Below are 20212 nucleotides of genomic sequence, written 5' to 3' on the forward strand. Positions count from 1 at the left end.
CTCCATTTCTTGATTAGAATGGAAAATGAAGTTGATTATGTGTGTCCGTGGGGTGACACTGTAGTTTTGACCAGTAACTGTAAAATAAATGGGAAAGGTGACGATAAATAGTATTTTAGTTTAATTATTCCTAGAAGACCACAGTGACTCACTGCAGGGTTTTTGTTGTTATTGTTCCTACAGCTAGCAAGCAATGTTTAAAAGACTTATTCTATATATTTATGAAGGGACAGAGTGGGATGACACGGCTCTGTTTTTTTCAGTGACGCTTTCTGTGAATATAGAAAAGTTGCTGTGCATGTTTCTTTAGTAGCATTTCTATGTGCTTATTTTAGTTTTGGTAAATATCACAAGCTTAAGCCTGCCTATAAAACAAGTTCCATCTTTGCATGCAATCTCTGATGGAAGCTGCATTCTGAGATGCAATCTACAGATAGTGATACTTGAAGAAAATAGTGGATTTGCTTAGATAATATTGATGCTTTCATAGGATCATTAAAAAGGATCTGCTAGAACTAACAAACACTGTTTAGAGGGTACAAAGCAGAAGTGTTTAGTGTTAACTTTAGTTTTATTTTCCCTAGTTAGGCCACACTTGTTTCCTCCAAGGAAAACAGGACTGATTATTTTTGCTAATTAGAAATACATCACTGGTCTGAATCACATCTGTAATTAGTAACAATATTTTAAGTAGATGTTGGAGATTTTTTTTGGAGTATGACTTGCATTCTTGATTTATTATACATGCATACATATGTGCATCTACAGATTTAATGACCAAAAGGAACAGCTGGTTGTTTCTGAAAGCCGTTAAAGGTGCTTCATAGGCTGACATTGCTGTTCCTTCTGCTCAGGACTGAATTTGCTGCTTCTGGACAGCTCGAGTTTGTCACTGGAAAGTAAGTGAGGTTGGGAAACCAGAAAATAAACCCATGCTTTGCTCCTGTCATCCACTCAGCCCGGTAATTCACTCCACAGAAGTGTTGGTGAAAATAGCATTCCTTAGGTTGTCTCGGTTGGTTTCTTGAGACAAATAGAGGAAAAAAAAATGCTCAAAGGAGGTAATGATTTTGAGAGAAGGCTTGCAGTGAAGCAGGCCTGGAAGATGGAAGAGCTGGGTTGGAACATGGCTCATGTTCCCCTGCTGCGTCCAAATTGAACCACTGAATAGGTGCAAATGTAGATGGTAGGATAAAAATGGAAACTATTCAAACCAAAAGCAATTAACTTGTATACAGATGGCTTTCTGGCATTCACAGCTGCATAGATTTTGGTTGTGTATTTTTTAGATGTGCCGCAGAAGGTTAAAGCCTCTATACGTCCATCTCCAGCTGTTCATGCACATAAAATAGATAAGGAAATGAAGCCAAGTGAGCATTGTGTATAGCATCAGACTTGCTTGCAGAGATAAGCATCTCAAACATTAGTGCAACATCCTGTCCTGTCAAATGGCCCTCGTATCAGCCTTTTGTGAGAAGAAATTACATATTTTGCATCAAAGGAGTCACTCCAATTTCATAAAAATGAAATATGGGGAACTGCTACATACACGTCATATCTCTAGGATAAAGCCTAGGGCTGAGAACTGTGAACAGAAGTAGAAGACTGCTGAAAGTATGAAACGTGAGTTCTTCAGGCAGCTTTGGTATATCCTGGAGACTGTGTCTCTGGCAAGCCTAGGATTTAAACTGCTTCACATATGCTTGATCCTTTATCCTGGAGTGCAAGCAATTAACTTTTAAAAAAACCCAAAGTTGTTAAGCCATGATTTTTTTTTTAAAAAAACAATATTTTCCATTCACGTGAACTCTACATTGATTTTCATTTTCATGTAAAACATAACAAATACTGGTTTGGGTCAATGGAAACCTAAATTTTTGTCTTGTTTCCTCACCCTTTTTAAAGATCAATTAAAAAAAAAAACAAACCTCCTTGAAATGTCTCATTGAAATGGTCAAAATATTTAGACCAGGCTTTCCAAAACTGTGGTGTAAGTGTGTCTCTGAATATTTCAAGTTGGTACAAGGGCACCATTGCAATAGCCAACTACCACCTCATGTGCATGTATTGGCCATGAGTTGTCATCGCTAATGGAGAAACTGCTCAAGATGCAGCCCTGGTGTAGACTTTTCTGAATTTTGTTTGTCAGGGTCCAGCTTCCTACAGAAAAGTACCACAGCCACCACCTAGTGAAGCCCAGTGGGCTTGCAGACCATTGGAGTGCCTCCCAAAGGGCCTTAGTCTTTCCTTACCACATGTACAGTATGGATCTGTATATGGATTGCTTTTAATCCCTGCCTGCTCCTGCTATGTTTGCACTGTGGTGAGTCTGCAGTTGTATGAGCCATATGCTTTCTTTTCGTACTTATTTCTTACGGAGTTCCCTTTTGGCAAGTAGATACCTGGGAAGGGATGTCAAGAGTCCATCTTGTATTCTGTTGTGAAAGGTGGGACCCAGTCTCCTTTCCACCAAAGGGAAATGAGAGGGTCCATCCCACCATTTCTAGAGGGATGTTGCACCTGTTTACTTGTTACTAATAAGACTTCTCTGTTTAATGTTCTCTGGGGTATGTGTTTCTCCCTTGATCCACCTGAAGCACTTTCTCATGGTTAATGATCGGAGTTTGCCGAGCACACAGACTCATTTCAGTGCTGTTTTTCATTATGTAAGCTATTAACGGGTCACTGTTCAGATGCTGGAAAATCTGTTTCAGGCTAATAGCGAGGTGCACAAGTGCCTCTCCATGGTATATTTGCTACCTGTGCACACGTGTTCTGGCTTGATAGTTGGTAAAAAATCCCACAGCAATATGGGATGCAGCATCTATGTCATTAGCAGTCAATTTCTAATCAGCCTTATATTAACATATACAACACTTCCACCTTTTCTAGGATTTTTGCACTATGTGACTGAAGGAGGGTGAGAGGAAACACATTGGTGTGCAGAGGAAGGTGTTGATAAGTAAGGAAATCAAATTCTTCCCAGAAGAAACGGCATTTTTGCAGTAGAGGAGGTAATAATGCAGGATAAGGAACTGTCTTGGAGATGCGTATGAAAAGCTGGCTCTCTGGCATAGAGTATTTCCCTGAAAGTCGGTAATAAGGCTGTTGAGGAAGCAGAAATTATGGAGAAAATTTAGAAGAGTAGTAGTAGTTTGACACAGGGAAGGGTTGTGGTTTAACCCCAGCAAGCAACTAAGTACCACGCAGCTGCTCGCTCATACCCCTGCCCTGCCACAGTGGGATGGGGAAGAGAGTTGGAAAAAAGGTAAAAACCTTGAGATAAAAACAGTTTACTACCTGAAATAAAATAAAATTAACACTAATGCTACTAACAATTTATAATAATACCAATAATTGTATGGAGAAGGGAGAAAACAAAAAGAGAAAGAGAAATAAAACTCAAGAAAAAAACCCCAACCAAATGAAAAAAAGAAGTGATGCACAATATACTTGCTCGCCACCCGCTGATCGATACCCAGCCAGTCCTTGTGCATCAATCCACCCCCTCTGGCCACCTCCCCTCAGTTTACGTACTGAGGATGACATATGGTCATATGGAATAGCTCTTTGGCCAGTTGGGGCCAGCTGTCCTGGCTGTGTCCCCTCCCAGCTACTTGTGCCCCTACAGCCCTCTTGCTGGCAGGGCCTGGGAAGCTGAAGTCTTTGACTTAGTATAAACGCTAATTAACAACAACTAAATCCACCAGTAGTTCTATCAACATCATGCTCTTACTAAATCCAAAACACAGCACTCTACCAGCTACTAGGAAGAAAACTATCTCTATGCCAACTGAAACCAGAACAGAAAGCCTTGAATAAAACATGGAGGGGGTTATTTGAGGTCTCAGGTTTTGACAACTCAAAATTATGCTGTTACAGCAGACAGTAATTACTACAGGAGCAGATCCTCCTGTTGCCTTCTCTTTGTTACACTCAGATAATGTCCTTTTGCTTACAGATGGTTGCATTCACATGCATACAGAGATTTTTAGTGTTTCCTTCTTCAGTGTACAGACAAATTGTTTGAGAATGGATGAATGAAAATCAAAGATGGGTCCGAACTTGGATTTTTTTTCTGAACTTCACTCATTTTCTAGGAGGAGAGGATCTGGAGGTGGCAGAACTTTAGAAGAAAAAAGTTCAAGGTTATTTTCTTTTTATACGCTGTTTCTGTGGCTAAAAGCCTCTAGTAGGGTTAACCTGAATTTTTAATCTTTTTAAAATTTCCATAAATTATATCTGAAAATCCTTTGGAGAGCCCAATAGGACAGCAAAGAAACAAAACCAAACAAATCAGCCCACCGTTCATGCCTTGTTTGTTTTGGAGGATGGTCTAAGTTTTTCTTTGTCCTAACTAGGACAATCCTAGCAGGACCCTTCATCTGTGCAGATATTCACTGCCCAATGGGTAGAGCTGAAGATCTCTGATGGCAATACCTTTCCTTACCAGGGAGAAAATGAAAAAGACAGTCTTTGGATGCGCTTACACAGGAAGGAAATATTATAGTTAATAGGTGTGCCAAGGTCTGAAAAATCTTTTTCAGCATAAAGCAGTGCAGAGACAGTTTCCCTACAAGGAAAAAGGGACACCAAGGGATTTATTGTGTTGTGGTATTTATTATGTAAGAGGTATTTGCATGGTAAAGAAAGAAAGCAGATTTTATTCAAAATAGAGAGGACAGGATGAATGATGTTAATGAAAAGCTGATTGATGGAAGCAGGAGTTTGTCTACCGTGCCACTCATATTTTCTGAACCCCAGCAATCATTTTATGGACATCTGAGTTAAATGATGGGTAGATTAATCCTTTGGTATGCTAAATTTGTATAAAGAGTCTGCTGTGCCAAGATGGAAGGTGAGATGAATCCAGAGCTGATCCTACAGATGTTAATTAGGTGCCTCTTCTCCCCATGCAGCTGAGAGGACAGCTTCCAAGAGCGGTTCAGACCAGCTATATTTTGCATTGCATTTTGACATTACCTGTCTCTCCCTACACTGTATGGAAATGTGATACAGCAACAGCTGGGATTTACTCCATCCACCTGTACGTCCTTCACTGGCCATCTTAGTCAGGTATCCAGTTGCCATAAGCTCCTTCTTTTGCTTCACTGAATATACAGGAGTACCTAGACAAGAGGTGGATGGTGGTTTAGATGCCTCTCTGTTTTTCTCAAAATACAAAGAACCTCATGATTAATTGGTGGTACTCTGATAGCTGTGATTGTTCTGTTTATTTTAGTTCTTGCTCTAATAAGACTGCTTGAATGTCTGTGTTAGTAAAGATGATTCCAAGTAGAGGCATGTGTTTTGCAGACTTTTTTTATCTGGTCCAGTTTCTCCACATCCTTTTGTGACTAAGTCAAACCCACAGTCTGCCGAGTGTCTGCAGGGATAACAACCCACCTGCCAGACTCAATGCAATTAATAATTTCCCTATTTTTTTTATTTCAGCTAAAATCCCTAAACAACATCTAGCAGGTCCTGACAAAAGCTTGTTGGTTAGATTCAGTGTCCTGACTTCTCTTTGACATCTACTAGTGCTGTGTTGGTGGCCATAATTGGTGGACACATCATCCCAAGAAGTCCTCTATGCTGTTGCACAGCTTGAGATTACTTTGAGCCCCTTTTGTAGCAGATAGAAATTTCTTACATTAATTTAACTCTGCAGGGATCTGGGGCTTGTAAGCCACGCATTCAGAATGACACCTTCAGCTCAGGGACTGTGAAAAGCCAAGATTACATGCCCTCACTTGAAGCCTAGCAATCAAGCTGACAGCATAGAGATTGCAGTGTGATACAGTATTATCAATTAACCAGCTGTCAGGGATTTTCTGCGTTTCAAAGAGGTAATGGTTGGCTAGCCGCTGCTTTCTAGGTAGTCCCTCCTAATATGGTCCTGTGTCCTCTGTCTTAGGTAAAATCTAATCCTTGACATTGCAAATGATTTGTGTTCATTCTCATTATGTGATGCATGTCTCTGAGATGAGTCAGCCACACAACTCACCATGACCAAGACAGCTGAATTTATACAGAAGATAATGATTTAGTCACTATTAGTTTTTTCTCTAATATAAGGGAAGGCAACCATATGTTAATTATTCTTCTTTAGAACAGCCCCATTAAAATTTAAACTGGTTTTATTAGTAGCAAGAAGACCTCTTTTGGTCATGTGAAAACACTCTGTAGCCAGCAGATCTCATGATCCTATGCTTGGGATGTAAATCCTTCAAAAGCTGGTGTACCAGAGTGTGCCTTTCTTTCTTAAGTGAAAGATGAGACTCTTTAGTCTTCCGTATTTATTAGTCTTGATTAGTTACATTAGTTGATTAGTTAGAAAGTTCACAGTTTGTGGACAACTGGTTTCCCTTTACCTGAACTTGTAGAAGAATCTAATGCAGTGGGACCATAATATGGTATTTTAAGACTGCAGTGGGGATGGTGGTTAAAGAACCTAGGCCTTTGCTCTTGGTGAAGTTCTGAGGTATGTGCCTTTAAACTCCTATTTTTGTGTTTTAGGCAGGCTTAAGCTAAAAAATCCAACCCACCTGGGATCTAAAGGAAAACTGGAAGTATTGATTTTTTTTTTTTTCCCTCGAAAGTAGAATGACTTCATGTGCAGAAAGGGAGTATTATCTAACTGGCTGGGATCATTTCAAAATATGATATGCCTGCACTGCATGAATACATTTGACAATTTGAGGCTTAATTGAGTAATGCAATTGCACTCACAGACACTTCAACATTGTGGCAACATTAATGCACATAAACTTGCTGGATATTTTTGTGTAGTTACAGTACATTTAAGAATCTCATTTGTAATGAATTAGTCTCTTTTTCTTCTAACTCAGGATGCCAAGCAAATTTTGATATCTTTTTGTAAGTGTTGCTAAGTTTTAAAAAGCCCTGTAGTTGTTACATTTGCTCAGCGTAATGTTATGCAGTGGAGGGGCAGCCCAGGAGCATTTCAGCTTGGTAAAGATCTGAGCATGTCACCTGCTAGGTCTGAAAAACCTTAGTCCCTAAAAAATCTTGTGATACCCTGCAGAAATATATGAATACTTCTAAAGATGATTATCCCCTTGTACTCACTTTTGTCCCCCTTATCCCCAAACACAAAACCATCCAAACAAAACCTTCCAAGAGTTCTCAGGATAGGAGCTTAAAATGTGCGTCTCAAAGCAAAACAAGAAAGGGGCCATTGATAGCTATCTAAGTTAAAAATTTTAGACTCAGATCCCCAAATTAGAAGATTTTAAGAATGAGGAAAGCTTTTGTCCCCAATCTTCATGCATTTTAATTTCCCATGACTTCTCTCACTCTGCGTGAGAGTAGGTCGCAAATAATTTGATGTTGAAAAGTGCACCTTTAATTCAGAGCCTTCTCTGCATTCTCCGACTGAGATGGTTTCCTTTTGCTTACCCTAAACCAAGGACAACAGCTCCATGCTTCTTATCACTGTCCTGCTTTTTCCTTTCTGTTTCACCACCTCGTTCCCTGGAGTCCTTGCTGAAGTAAGACTAATGCTAATGTACAAAATCCCAAACCCCAAAATGCTTTTCCTGGCTTTCAATTTATTCATTTCAGTTGTATAAAAATGTATTATTTTTTTGCAGTTTCTTTCAATTTTCCATTATCTTTTCAACAGTAATGTGAGTTTGTGGCAGGACTTCATATCAGGCAGTTTTGGTTTCCTAAAATTGAGCACATTGAATCAGTGACCCTAAAAACTTCTGGTACCTGATGCTGAGTGTTACAATGCATAATACTAAACTAGAACCAAATTACTCTTAATAGAGAAAACTGTGACCTGCTATGAAGGACAGCCTGAAATAAAGGGACCTGAAAACAGGTCTTCTCCCCTGCAGATGGTCTCCCTGGGATAGTCTTTTCCTTTGGTCATTCTTTCCAGGCTGCAGCTCTCAAATTTAACCACAGATGCCAAGAAATCTTCTTTGGAAGATGTCCATGAACAAAGCCCCTTTCTTTCTGCCACTTACAGAGCCTTGCTATGAGTTTGCTTCCCACTGATCTGTGCAGGACTGGCCATCTCTCTCCCTTTCCTGCCCATCCTCAAGGAACTCCCTGTGTCGAACATACTCCATCGATAAATCATCCCTCTCTGCAGATATTTCTTTGTAAGTGCAGAAACCTGCAGTAGGAAATTATGTAGCCTTCATGGCTGCTGTCTAGCCACACATCTTCTAATAGAGCAAAGCAAAACTGGACAAAGAAATCAAGTAGTTACTCTGCTGTAAAGCTGTGAATCTATTTTCATGTCATAGCATCTTCACTATGTTGACAGTTCCGCTAACTGCTGGAAAAAGCCATCTCTCAAGCTGAGCTTTATGTAGTCCTTCCATGTGATTAGTTTTCAATGGTTGATTCTCACCCGTTTAATTAAAACAGAAATATAATATTTTTTCAGTTTTTTTCTTAATTCTTTCAACATTATACATTGGTGAAAAATTACAGCAAGGTTAGCTTTTGGTTGCAGTATCATCATTAGAAATAGCCTTCTGAGTTAAGTATAATACAACCAATTTCCTGGTGATGATTTCCTACAAGTAATTAAAAAAATATTCCTTCTGCTTCTTCCTTGATCTGCCTGTCTGTGTGGGGCTTGGAAAATGCTTTAATCAGCTTTTCTGTTCCTCTGTCTCATCATACCCTGGTCTTAGTATTTGAGTTTTGCCTTTTCTTTGCTTAGACACCAAGTGGAAAAGAACCCAAGGGCAGAAGTAGAGACTTTGCTGCTGGGTTTGTGTACAGAGCTTTGCCCAGGTTGCCCAGAGTATTGCAGCATAAAAGGACCTCCTCATATCTTTAGGGCTTTCTGGTAGATGGTGTCTTCTGCCTCATGGTTATTTTGGAGTTGATAAAATGCTGCTTCATATGGGCCCTTGCCCCATCTACTCCTTTTCCTACCCCTGCCTGCTTTCCCTGTTGTGTACCTGCACCCCTGTCCATAGACCTGCCTCTTAGTCCCCAGCACCTTTCTGCTGATTATCTTTCACCTTTTATGGCATCTCAGGCTGCTTTTTGTCCAACCCCTTTGAACTGTGATGTGGAAACCAGTTTTTCTCTCAGCATACATTCATACCAATTAAAAGCAGTGGGTTGCTTCTACTAAGGCAACCTTGGTTTCAGGTGCAGGTAGACTGCAGGGATGCAGCTGCCATTTTATTGCCTTAACTCTGTCACTGTGAGTTGGAATTAGCAGCTGCATCGGTTAAAGTGTAATTCATGTTTTATGTCTCATATTATCTTAAGAGAGAAGGAAAAATCTCAAATGTATAAGCATTTAGAAGGATTGTGTGTGGTAAAATTCTAATATTTGCTTTCCCTTAACTTCTTTGACAAAGGACAGAAGGTAGGAAAATAGTACTCTGGATTCTAATTTGGAAAGTTCATTGCAGAAGAGGAAGGAATCAAGGAGAAATTATGTGAATAATGCAGAATCAGTGGTGTAAGCTGTGAGCAGTTGATCACCGTTTTGTTCTGCAGACATAGAATTCCATCAGCATTCCTTCTTTTGAAAACCAGAAATCCTGTCTTTGCTGTTGTATGTTTAATTGAGCACTTCAAGCAACCCTCCCCCTGCGCCGCTCCCCCCCCCCCCCCGCACCCCCTAAAGAACAAAACAAAAACCCCAAAAAAACCTCTTTGGCATGCAGATCTACTCTTCAGATGATGATCTTTTAAAATCTTTTCTAGAAAAGTTGTGCCCTGCTATACATCCTGAATACATTCTCTGTAATCTCAGACCTCTCCAGCATTACAGAATGCAACTGCTATGGGAAGAGTGGAGTTGCAATGAGTTGTAGAAAGCTAGTGTTACACTTGAAAGCACTTTCTTTAGCAAAAAAACCCAACAAATATATATTGTTAAGACAATCTAATACTCTCTGGAAAGGGGAGCCATATCCACAATTAAATTGAATGGTTGTTCCTTAAGAAGACTTCTGTTATTTGCAGCTTAAAGTGTAACAGAAAACAGACAGGATATTAACACAGACTCTCAGCAAGATAGTTTAGCTATAAAATGTCAAAGCCTCTTCAAAACTAGAGAGTTGCAGAGCTTTAAATATGAGTACCATAACTTTAGGAAAACGTTGTTATCCTATTCCTTGTAGATCAACATGTAGCAAGATTATTTCAGTGGAAGTATGTGCCTACAGGCTATTTATTTCCTGTGTTTTGTTTAACACCAATTGCCATCTGAGATCAAGAAGGCTTAACCAATTATGAGTAGCTGGTGCAGCAAAAATCATGATTGATACATTTACAACACAGAGTCGATTCTTGTGGTAATGTTATTTTATTATTAAGGAGTGGAGCAAGGGGGAGAAGGGGACATCAGGCATATGACTTTGCAACACCAAACTAACACAGTACTCTGACCACATACAGATGTTTCCTCCCTTGGTGCAATCAGTGCAAGATGCACTGCTTGCAGCATGCAGACCTCAAAGAAGAGACAGCTGTACAGTTGTTGCAAAGCGTATTTCCCTTTTCCCTTTGGCTTATTGGATTATTTTATACAGTAGAACGATAGGAATTTAAAAATGAAAAAGTGCTGTTGGGTCATCTAGTCCATCTTGCAGCTAATGCAGGATTGTTCTCTGTGGATCTTTGTCCAGTTGGCTTTCGATGTGATTGAATTTCAGCCAATTTCCTTTGGACAATTATTCCACAAGAGAATACATTTCACTATTAGGAATTTTTTCCCTGTCAACCTAAATTTTACTTTGCTCAGTATAAGCACATTACTCTTAGCTATAGTTTCCTGAAAATCCCTATTAAAAAAAATCCTTAGTGTGTGTATCCTTCCAGAGCTTGTAGATAATTATCATCTTTCTCTTTCAATAGTGGCTTTAGTCAAGCTATACATATTTAGTTATTTTAATATTTTCTCATAAATCAGTCTTCCTAGATTAATGATGACTATTATTGCTGCTATTATTGAGCCAAAACTGAAATTCTTCTCTTTAAACTTCAACAAGAAAAGGTTGGACTGAATAAAGACTTACAGATGAGATTATGGTGTCGTTGAAACCCCATCCTTTGAACCCCTATTTGTGGCTTGAGATCTGTCTGAATGCCAGCTCTCCTGAGGCAGACTTCAGCAGTAAGATTTGTGTCAACTACCTTGAGTTATCTACAGCATAAGTGCCTACATCAAAGCTACTCTCCCTAGATTGCTTTTATGATCATTGGACCCTATAGTTGGGTGCAATTCATCTAAGCTATTTTAGATATCCACATTAGGATGAGAGGAATTGAGCCCTAGAGGCACCTATTTCTCTCTCTCAATTAAGGGTAGCCCAAGGTGATAAGCTCGTATATTGACATCTGCAGTTAGTGAGACAAATCCCCCCCCTAGGTGCTGAAATCTCGGAGATCAATACAGAATAGCCGTGCTGGATGGCCACCTGATTTAGATCAATCACTCCTGCTGTCCTGGACCTCAGACTTCCTTGGGTATTTAAATATAGGGTCTGTGGATGTTCAGGCATCATGGTTCAAGAAGTGAGTTCAAAGTCTTGGTTGTTTCCATGGCAATGCCACCACAGCTGGGAGACAGAAGTGGGGTGCTTTGGCGCTCGGAGAGGCTTGATGTGTTGTGAGTCCTGAGACCATTCCTAACACATCTGAGTGGCATTGAATTCAATGCAAGAGTGTGATGGTTACATTGAAAAACAGGGGGGTGGATAACATTGCCTTTTACATAGACATAGAATCACAGAATATCTCAAGTTGTAAGGAACCCAGGAGAAACATTTGAGTCCAGCTCCCTGCTCCTCGCAAGACTGCCTAAAACGAAACCATATAACTAAGACCATCATCCAGATGCTCCTTGAACTCTGACAGGCTTGGTGCCAGTGACTGACCACACTCTCAGGGAAGAACCTTTTCCTAGCGTCCAATCTGAACTGGAGCAGGTGCAGCATTTACCTAGAGAGTTGGGGGTCTAGATGCCAGATATGTTGGTTTTCAAGTCTCTCTGGGCTGGAGAAAGTCTATGGTCAATGCCTTTCACTTTCCAAGGCCTCTAAAATGATGGCTTTTGCATGGCAGGTGCCTACTGCTCTCCACTCCTCCATTAGGTATTTGTTCTCCACTGACAGCTTAGTGCTCACAGCCCTTACTGCAGCCCTAGGCAGACGCCTGCTCAGATGCAATTCTTGCCTCTTGACTAGCCATAGGTTATAGTATAATCATTCCTGGCTTGTACTGGAGTAACTAGGAAAAGAAATCAGCATCTGCCTTTTGTTCATTAGTAAAAAAAATAAGTTAAATATGTTTTCCCAGTGGATGGTTATCTTCTGTCAGACTTTTTGACAAAATATGCTAAGCTTCCATTCCCTATAATTTGTGTATAATATCCAGGAAAAAACTTTGTTTTAAATACCTTTGGAGGGCAAACACCAGGGAGGGAGAAGATCTGTTAAAACTGAAGGATAATATCAGCACAACATAGTATGTTTATTAATTAATCCTGAATGAATTTAGACTGAAAATTAAAAGAAATCTTTCAAACATCCTAAGAGGTGAAGTTCTGGAATAAACTCCAAGTGCAGTAGTTGAGTAGAAAACCAAAATCACTTGAAGACAGAATTCAGTAAATTTAGGGGAGTTTTTGTGAGAATGCATAGAAGCATTTACAGAGATAAAAAATAAATAAAAAAAATTAAGCATGCAATATGAAGTCACAGTGCTACCAAAGGGGTTAGAAAGGAGACTGGCCACTGCTCATGTGTTTGCACTATCACCTCTTTTATGTTTAATCCAGCAGTTGGTAGATTCTGCTGTTTGCTAACAGATGCCAGAGGGTTTCAGTCTGAGGTCAGTGTAAGAAGTTCCTTGCTGTTTCGAGACCTTTGGAGTGGGGTTGTCATCTGCCTTCCCAAAAAGACATTTGGGACGTTGGTCTTTCGTTGGTGGTGTTAGGAAGGGATTGTGTGATGTGAGTGTGTGTCTGTGGAACAGATACTGTCTGGTGGGTCCTCCTGGACAAAGCAAGGTAAGGAAACTAGACAAGACTCAGTTCATCCCTCTGAGTAGCATATTCCTTCAATATGACAGCCTAAGCACTGTACCCAGAAGCCTGTGCTGAAAGCTTGCCAGGCAACGGGGTTCTGCTCCTAATTCACAGTAACTGGAACAAAATGCAGCTACCCTCATTATTCATACAGACATGTAATCCTCGGAGACTACAGCCCTACCATAGCATACAATGCTTCATCTTGACACTAGCAGACAGAGTACAGGGATGTCTGTTGGGACAGTTAACTTTGAAGCATCATGATACTGGAGATGAGAAGGACTTGTAGTAGTGTGTTGGACAGGTATTTTAGCTACCTTTCCTTAAAATTGCTCTGCTTTCCTAATACTGTTTTATCATCAATGTGGTGAACTAATTCTGCCACTATCCTGTCTGCTAATAATCCATATCTTGATAAGCTATTCCTCATTATTTCTGACTTTTTAGAGGATGACACCTTGGTGCCTATTCTCCACTTTCAGGAGGCATGACTGACTGCTTAGAAAGGCTTCCTAGACTCCTCTCAAGTTGTTTGATCCTTCTCCACTTCACAGCTCCAGCTTCCATATTTGCTTCTGAGACAAGAGGGAGTGTTCACCTTTCTTTTTGGTAATGATAAAAATAATGTGAGCAAACAGCTGTCAACTGCAGCTGGCCCCCATTACAATAGGTGTCCATTTCAAGGAGGACATGATGGTCCTCTTGTTTCCTCTATGGATATTTTTGACTCACCTGCAATTTCTGAGACTGGATGTTACTGGTAGCTAGTTCTGAATGATTCCTCCTTTTATGCAGGAATGAGATGGCATAATCTTCAGATATCGTGGTGCTAAATGTTATTTAAGGACCTTCCAGGACAACTGAATGTCATGGGCATGCTGAACTTACCCATGTTGTCCTCATAGGTCTTACTCGTGAAAAAATAATGATCTATATTCAACTTACTGGAACCCCTTTTTACATACCTTATGATTATTTGAGCAGGGTTTTCCCAACAGTTGTGACTGTAGTTAAGAAAAGGAAGGGTTGGAGATTTATTGCATCTATTGCGTTCAGCTACTTACCTAGTCTTTCACTGGTATGAAATAGTGCAGCTTAGTGCTTCTGCCTTTCTTTTAAAAAAGAGGAGGAAAAAAAAAAAAGTATGTAATTTCCTTATGGAGTTTCTGTTCCAACCTGTAGACTGTAATGGTGGCAACACATTTCTGCATATCTCAGACCCTTGTAGAGATGTGGCAAGGTAGCTTAGATTCCACATTGTCAAACCAAAAGCAGTGGCTGTGTTGTGTGCTGCTTCTGCTTGTGTCAGGGCAAATGAGGACCTTTTCCCTTTAGAAGTGCCTGCCACAGTAAAGTTGCTCGATACTTTGTACTTTCACAGAAATATTTTAGGTTGAGAGTCTTTGCACCTTGGATGCTACTTTCGAGACAGACTTTAGAGCAGTGAGCCCTTTCTTGCATTTTCCCACAAGTCAGGGAAGAGAGCATTTTCAACCATTAGAAATTAGCTTTCTTTGAGTAGAAAAAGTTCTACATTCTTATAAACCTCCTAGTTTTTCTTTATTCAACAAGGATCATAGGTTTGTGCTAGCTAGCCAAGAAGCTAATCAAAAAAAGGATTTCACTTTCTCATCTGCTTCACTGTCCCAGATAGTCCCAGAACCATTTGCTGTTATTGATCACACTGCTGTCCAGTACAAGTACTTTGTCTGTAACAGCAATGGGTGAATACCCTTGCTGCAGTGGGTGGCAGGAATCTGGTAGCAGGTAAGGATGTGGAACTGGGTGGACTGGCTCTGCTTCCCACCTGTTTTGTTAAAGCAGTGTGCCTCGATTCAAACACTGATGTCCCTGATGCAAAAACCCCCAAAGTAACAGGTTAAAAAAAATGTTTTATTGCATTATCATGTAGCTCACTCCATTGCATACAGTGTGACTGTAATTTTGTCAATGATGGTGTGCAAGTTAATATCTCTTTTGAAGGTGTTTTATTAGACTGTAACTGAAATCGGTACAAGAGGCTCCCCCCCCCCCCCCCCCCCCCCGAAATCTATTAAATGTTGCATCTTAAGGGAGCTGTAAGAATATTGACTCCCAAGAATAATAATTTCCTCCCTATTTCATGGAAAAGTTAGAATGTTTTATTTTACTTACGATAAATAGTATAATTTCATACAGGTTCAGGAGATAAGACAGGAGGTAGGTGTAAGATGAAGCTTCCTTAATTTGCCTTTATTAACTACATCAGCTGTGAATCTGTTGTCCTCAATGTACAGTCAAAAGAGGAGACATTTTTCTGTACTTGGAGCTTTATGTTATAAAGAGCAATTTTAAACTAGGGATGGTAATGATGGAACCTGAAAGAGTTACTTTGAGAAATGAGGTATAATAAAGGCAGGCTTATCATGTTCATTTATTGCCAGATTTCAGTCTTTGAATGCAAAGCCAGAGGACCCACCATCTTGCAAATCTGAATTAAAAAAAAAAAAAAAGTAAAAATGAGGACAGCCTGCTTTGTTAAATACTGGTAACTGGCATCTAAAAGTAATACAGTGTTAAAAATTTCACCCCTTAATTGTCAGTGATATAAATCCTATTCTAGAAAAATGTTATAAACACTCTTTCTAATGTGTATTTATTTGTGGAGAAATAAAAATGTTTTCCACAGTACCTGGCACATCTTGAATATTCAGTGTAACAGAATGGAAGGGGTTTTACAAGTTAATGCCTTTAAAATGAGGTCATAGTACATTTCTGACATGGTGTTTCAACCTGGACACTTTATTTTGCAATTTAGTTGATTCTAAGTGCAGAAACTGCAGTCCCGTGATGCAGAGATTTGAGAACCCTGCACTAAGTGCTGCCCAACTCTAGTCATTTTGCCTTAAGACACTGAGCAAAACTTGCACCTAGTTTTGACAATAACAGCAATTACTTGTGTAGTCACATGAAACTTATAATGGATGATATAAAGAGTTGAAACTGTTTGTCTGTTAGACTATTACATCAGGGATTCTTCTCTTAGCATAACATAATGAACCACCCAAGAAAGAGTTAGAGAGTATTGTGATTTTTTTTTCCCGTTTTGTGGTCCCAGCATGAGAGTTCCTTTGATTTGCTATGAAAACTTGGATTCTGTAGAATGGGATGGACATCTCCAGCTGGAGAGTTGTAGAACTAATAAGGAGCATGTAAAAGAACTGGCAAACTGCACCCTGGACCTTATCCATTACAGGCTCCAGAGGAATGTGACTGAAGGGAAGGTGAAGAGGCCAGCCAATTTCTGTATCCGTAGCCTGTGGATTACTGGGGGTCCTGAAGGTAGAAGAAGGTTGTCGAAAATTATGAACTATCAAGTATCAGTTTTATGTTAGTACACATGATGGTCTGAGGACTTTATTTCAAAGGATGAGTAGCACCTCTACTGAAAAATAGAGTGCAGAAGCAGTGATATAATCCATCTCAGACACAAGGCATCACTAGCAGTACCTAGGCTCCTCTGGCAGATGTTTTCAGAGGAAAATGGTCTTGAAAGGGAGATAATGATGGTACATCACAGTCCTCTCTCTTTCACACCTGCCCAGCCTAGTAAAGGCAAGATCCAGAAACTCTGTACCTTCTAGTTTCTGATGCACTTAGTATGCCATGTTCTTTTCCTTGGGTTTTTTTGTTGGTGTTTTTTTTTTCCCAAGAAAAAAAGAGTTCTATTTGTTTTTCCATAAATTCATAAAGGCTGATTGTGCATTTTAGCTTCTTAGAAAAACACTGAAAATGTGTTTTTATGATTTTCTTTAAAGTAAGTTGGTGAAAAGAACTTTAAGTTGTCAGAGGGAAAAAAGCTCTAGAAAATGTTCGTTTTTTTTCATCGAAAATCATTTTAGCTCATAAGCCATTCTTTCCCTATCTTGATGAAAAGAAAACGATCAGGTCTCTAGATCAATAATGTTGAAAACAGCAATAGCAGTGATCATCCTGGATGCATGTTGTTTTCTGATGTGCTGTCATATCTGAGCAGTTCCTCATGCTGTAAATATCAGCCTGACTTAACACCCAGGCTTCAACCTCACATCAAGCAATGGCAAAAAAAAAAAAAAAAAAAAAAAATGGGGCTGTTTAAATGCAGCAAGGCTTGGAAACAACAAATTTTTTTTAAAGCCAGTGTGTCAAAACATTGAAGGAAAATATTGAAGTGTACCAGTGTGCTTCCAGTTTGTCTCTTGCTGAATGCTTTTTCTATTGAATAATTACATCATCTAGGGTCTAAAGCAGTGGTTCATTGTACGTAATACATTTCTGTCATGCCACAAGGCATTAAAAAAAAAGAGATTGAAATTATCTGGAGGAAACCAAATCACTTTATTTCGAAGACAAATTGGATTGATCTGTCTTACCATTCTCCATAGATTTCATAAGCACATTACTTGTTGAAGTGGTATCAGGCATTTTATATATTATAGCAATTTGCATACGTTCATTAAGCTGTGCTTTGTAAAGCTTTCTGACAGGGGCATTTGATGAATCCTTCGTGAACTGCATTGTTTCTTTACGCGGAGCAATCTGTTAAATCATGCCTTTGTCCTTCAGTTTGTCAGAATCAGCAAATGAAGCAGATGTTAATAACTGTGGGAGGGTTTGGGGTTTTTTTCGGTGTTTGCAGAATATGGGATAACTGTGAAGGGCATGATGCATTTGTCAAGGCGACAGCTGGTGTTATTAAAGAGAGAAAGTGTACTACAAATAAAAACTTTCCCTGGTATCTTTTAGCAACTCTGTGAGTTTTTTTGGAACCATCTGATGGGTGGTCATTTCTAAAATTCTAAAAAAACCCACCATTTCTAAAATAAGCTAATGTTATGCGCAGCAAATCGTGTGCTCATACTTACATACAATTGGTCTTATCTTTGGCTGCAAACTTTCTGTCGCAGAACTATCTCAGCCATGCAGTAATTCATAATGTTTCTCTATAAATATGTCATAAGAATTTCTCAGGTCAACAATCCCTTGAGACATGTCTTTGAGCAATATCATTTCATGCGTTATCACATTAGTAGAACTTTACACCCGGTTAGTGTTTTGAAGGTTACCTTTATGACACAAATTTCGCTGGACCTGACAGTTCAGTTCCTGGAATATACAACCTGTTGTGAAGGTCATTTGACTGATGTTACAGCCAGGGAACAGCATTCATTTAGGTGGTTAATGTGCTTCAACTGATGGGTGGTGACTCCTGTCAAGGTGTGGTAACATGAGTGTTCGTAGTCAGTGGTAGAGACCTTGCAAGTGAAGAGAAAACGGGCAGCCATAGAAGCAGATAAGAGATAAGAGGGATAAGTCAGAAGGGAAAGCGTAGCCTAGGGAATGCCTCAAGAGGGGCAGCAGAGGTGGAGGTGCTGATCTCTCTCTGGTGACCAGTGACAGGTCACAAGTAAATGGAATGAAGCTCCATCAGGGAACGTTCAGATTGGACGTTAGGAAAAGGTTCTTCACTGAGAGGTGGTTGATCGCTGGAACAGGCTCCCCAGGGAAGTGGTCACAGCACCAAGCCTGTCAGAGCTCAAGGAGCATCTGGATGACACTCTTAGTCTTATGGTTTACTTTTAGGTAGTCCTGCGAGGAGCAAGGGAGTTGGACTTGATAACCCTTATGGGCCCCTTCCAACTCAAGGTGTTCTATGAGCTTATGATTCCATGTGGAAAAGGTGTTACAAGGCTAACTGATGAAGAAGGACGTGGAGGAAAAATGGAGGGTGTAACTATGTAAAAAAAAAGGGTAAATTATGGCCGCCCTCAGATCTTGCAGATTTTTATTGATATTACCTAGTAAATAACTCCTACTCCTTTTAGAGATGATATTTGGCTGATTTTCACATTAACTTTAATGGCATTCTCTTTGTGATTTCTCTACACCTTATTGTGGAAATCTCTTTTGCAGAATTGAGTAGGAGAGGTAAGGGGCAGAGATGTTGTGGTGTTACTCGCGCCTCTGCGATGGAATCTGAGCTTCTGAGTCTGGCTTGTCTGTGGTTGACATCAACAGCAGGAATGGCAACATAGTGCATAGCATAAATAATCCTAGAAGTTGTCGTTTTTGTAGAGATTCCCTGAAAATACGTAGAGAAGACCAGTGAGGAATTTCTGTAGTTTTTGTTCTTACACATGAAAGTCGGCAACAGTTACAAATCAACAAACTGTTGCTTTTGTAAGAATTGATATAATCTTTCATGCAGTTGCTAGATAAAAATTTCTACTGCTTCTGTTTCTCAGAGTGAGCCTTATCTTTCTGTCTGATTATCTTGCAAAAAATGAGCAGTGACATAATTATCCATGCTGATATTTACATTTTGTCTCTCTGCTTGAAAATTACCAGCTCACAGAAGGGAACAGAGGGAGTCTAGGACTCCTTTGGTCGGCTGAGCCTTGGGAGAAGAAAATGCCTGCTCTTCAGCTGGAGCACATAGGTGCTCCCAGCCAGGTCACCACTGATGCATAGTGGATATAGGCTGCTCTACGACCGATTTGTCTTAACTCTGCTGGGATGATTAACTTTGTCTACACTGGGAATCATGTGGTGGATACCAGTAGTGCAGCTGCAGGCAAAAGCTGAGGCAAAATTATTGGGAAAGGAAAGAGGAAAAACTTTTTCTAGTGTGAACTCTTAATTATTACTCTTTTTTTTTAAGAGCTGTGGCTGTGTGGCTGCACTCTGTGAAATGGTGTTTCCTGCTGCAGATTTCAAAGATGCTAGTGGTGACTCAGAAATACTCAATATAGCATGTACTCACAATGGTGAAGCTGATGTGGTCATCTCAGAAGTCATTGTCCAGAACAAAGATCGGACCAAGTGCATTTGAACATGAACAATTTTTTTCTCTTCCCCCCCCGCGCCCCCTTTGTGTCTGTACTCAGTCTGCCAAGCCTGTTTCTTTCTCCCGATGCATCCTCCTCCCCTTTTCTGCTTTCCGAAGCATGTTAGACTTATGAAATGCATTACATTCAGGGTCACTGTGTGAGAATCATCAGCAAAATTTAGAGATTCTGGGACTAATTGTGATTAGGTGTTATACAAATGCTTAAAAAAAGGTATGTCTAGAATTTCATACTTGTAGCAGAACTGCGCATGTTCAGCATTTCTAGACAATAAAGAGGTAATGCCCATAATGATATC

General features: G+C 39.9%; 1 protein-coding gene across 4 annotated transcripts in view; it reads left to right on the plus strand.

The window, feature by feature from the left end:
* The window catches only part of ENOX1 (ecto-NOX disulfide-thiol exchanger 1), a 392145-nt gene that overhangs the window by 77248 nt on the left and 294685 nt on the right, over positions 1–20212 (plus strand). The window lies entirely within an intron of this gene.

This window comes from Falco punctatus (assembly GCF_963210335.1).
Source record: "Falco punctatus genome assembly, chromosome: 2".
Taxonomy (NCBI): domain Eukaryota; kingdom Metazoa; phylum Chordata; class Aves; order Falconiformes; family Falconidae; genus Falco; species Falco punctatus.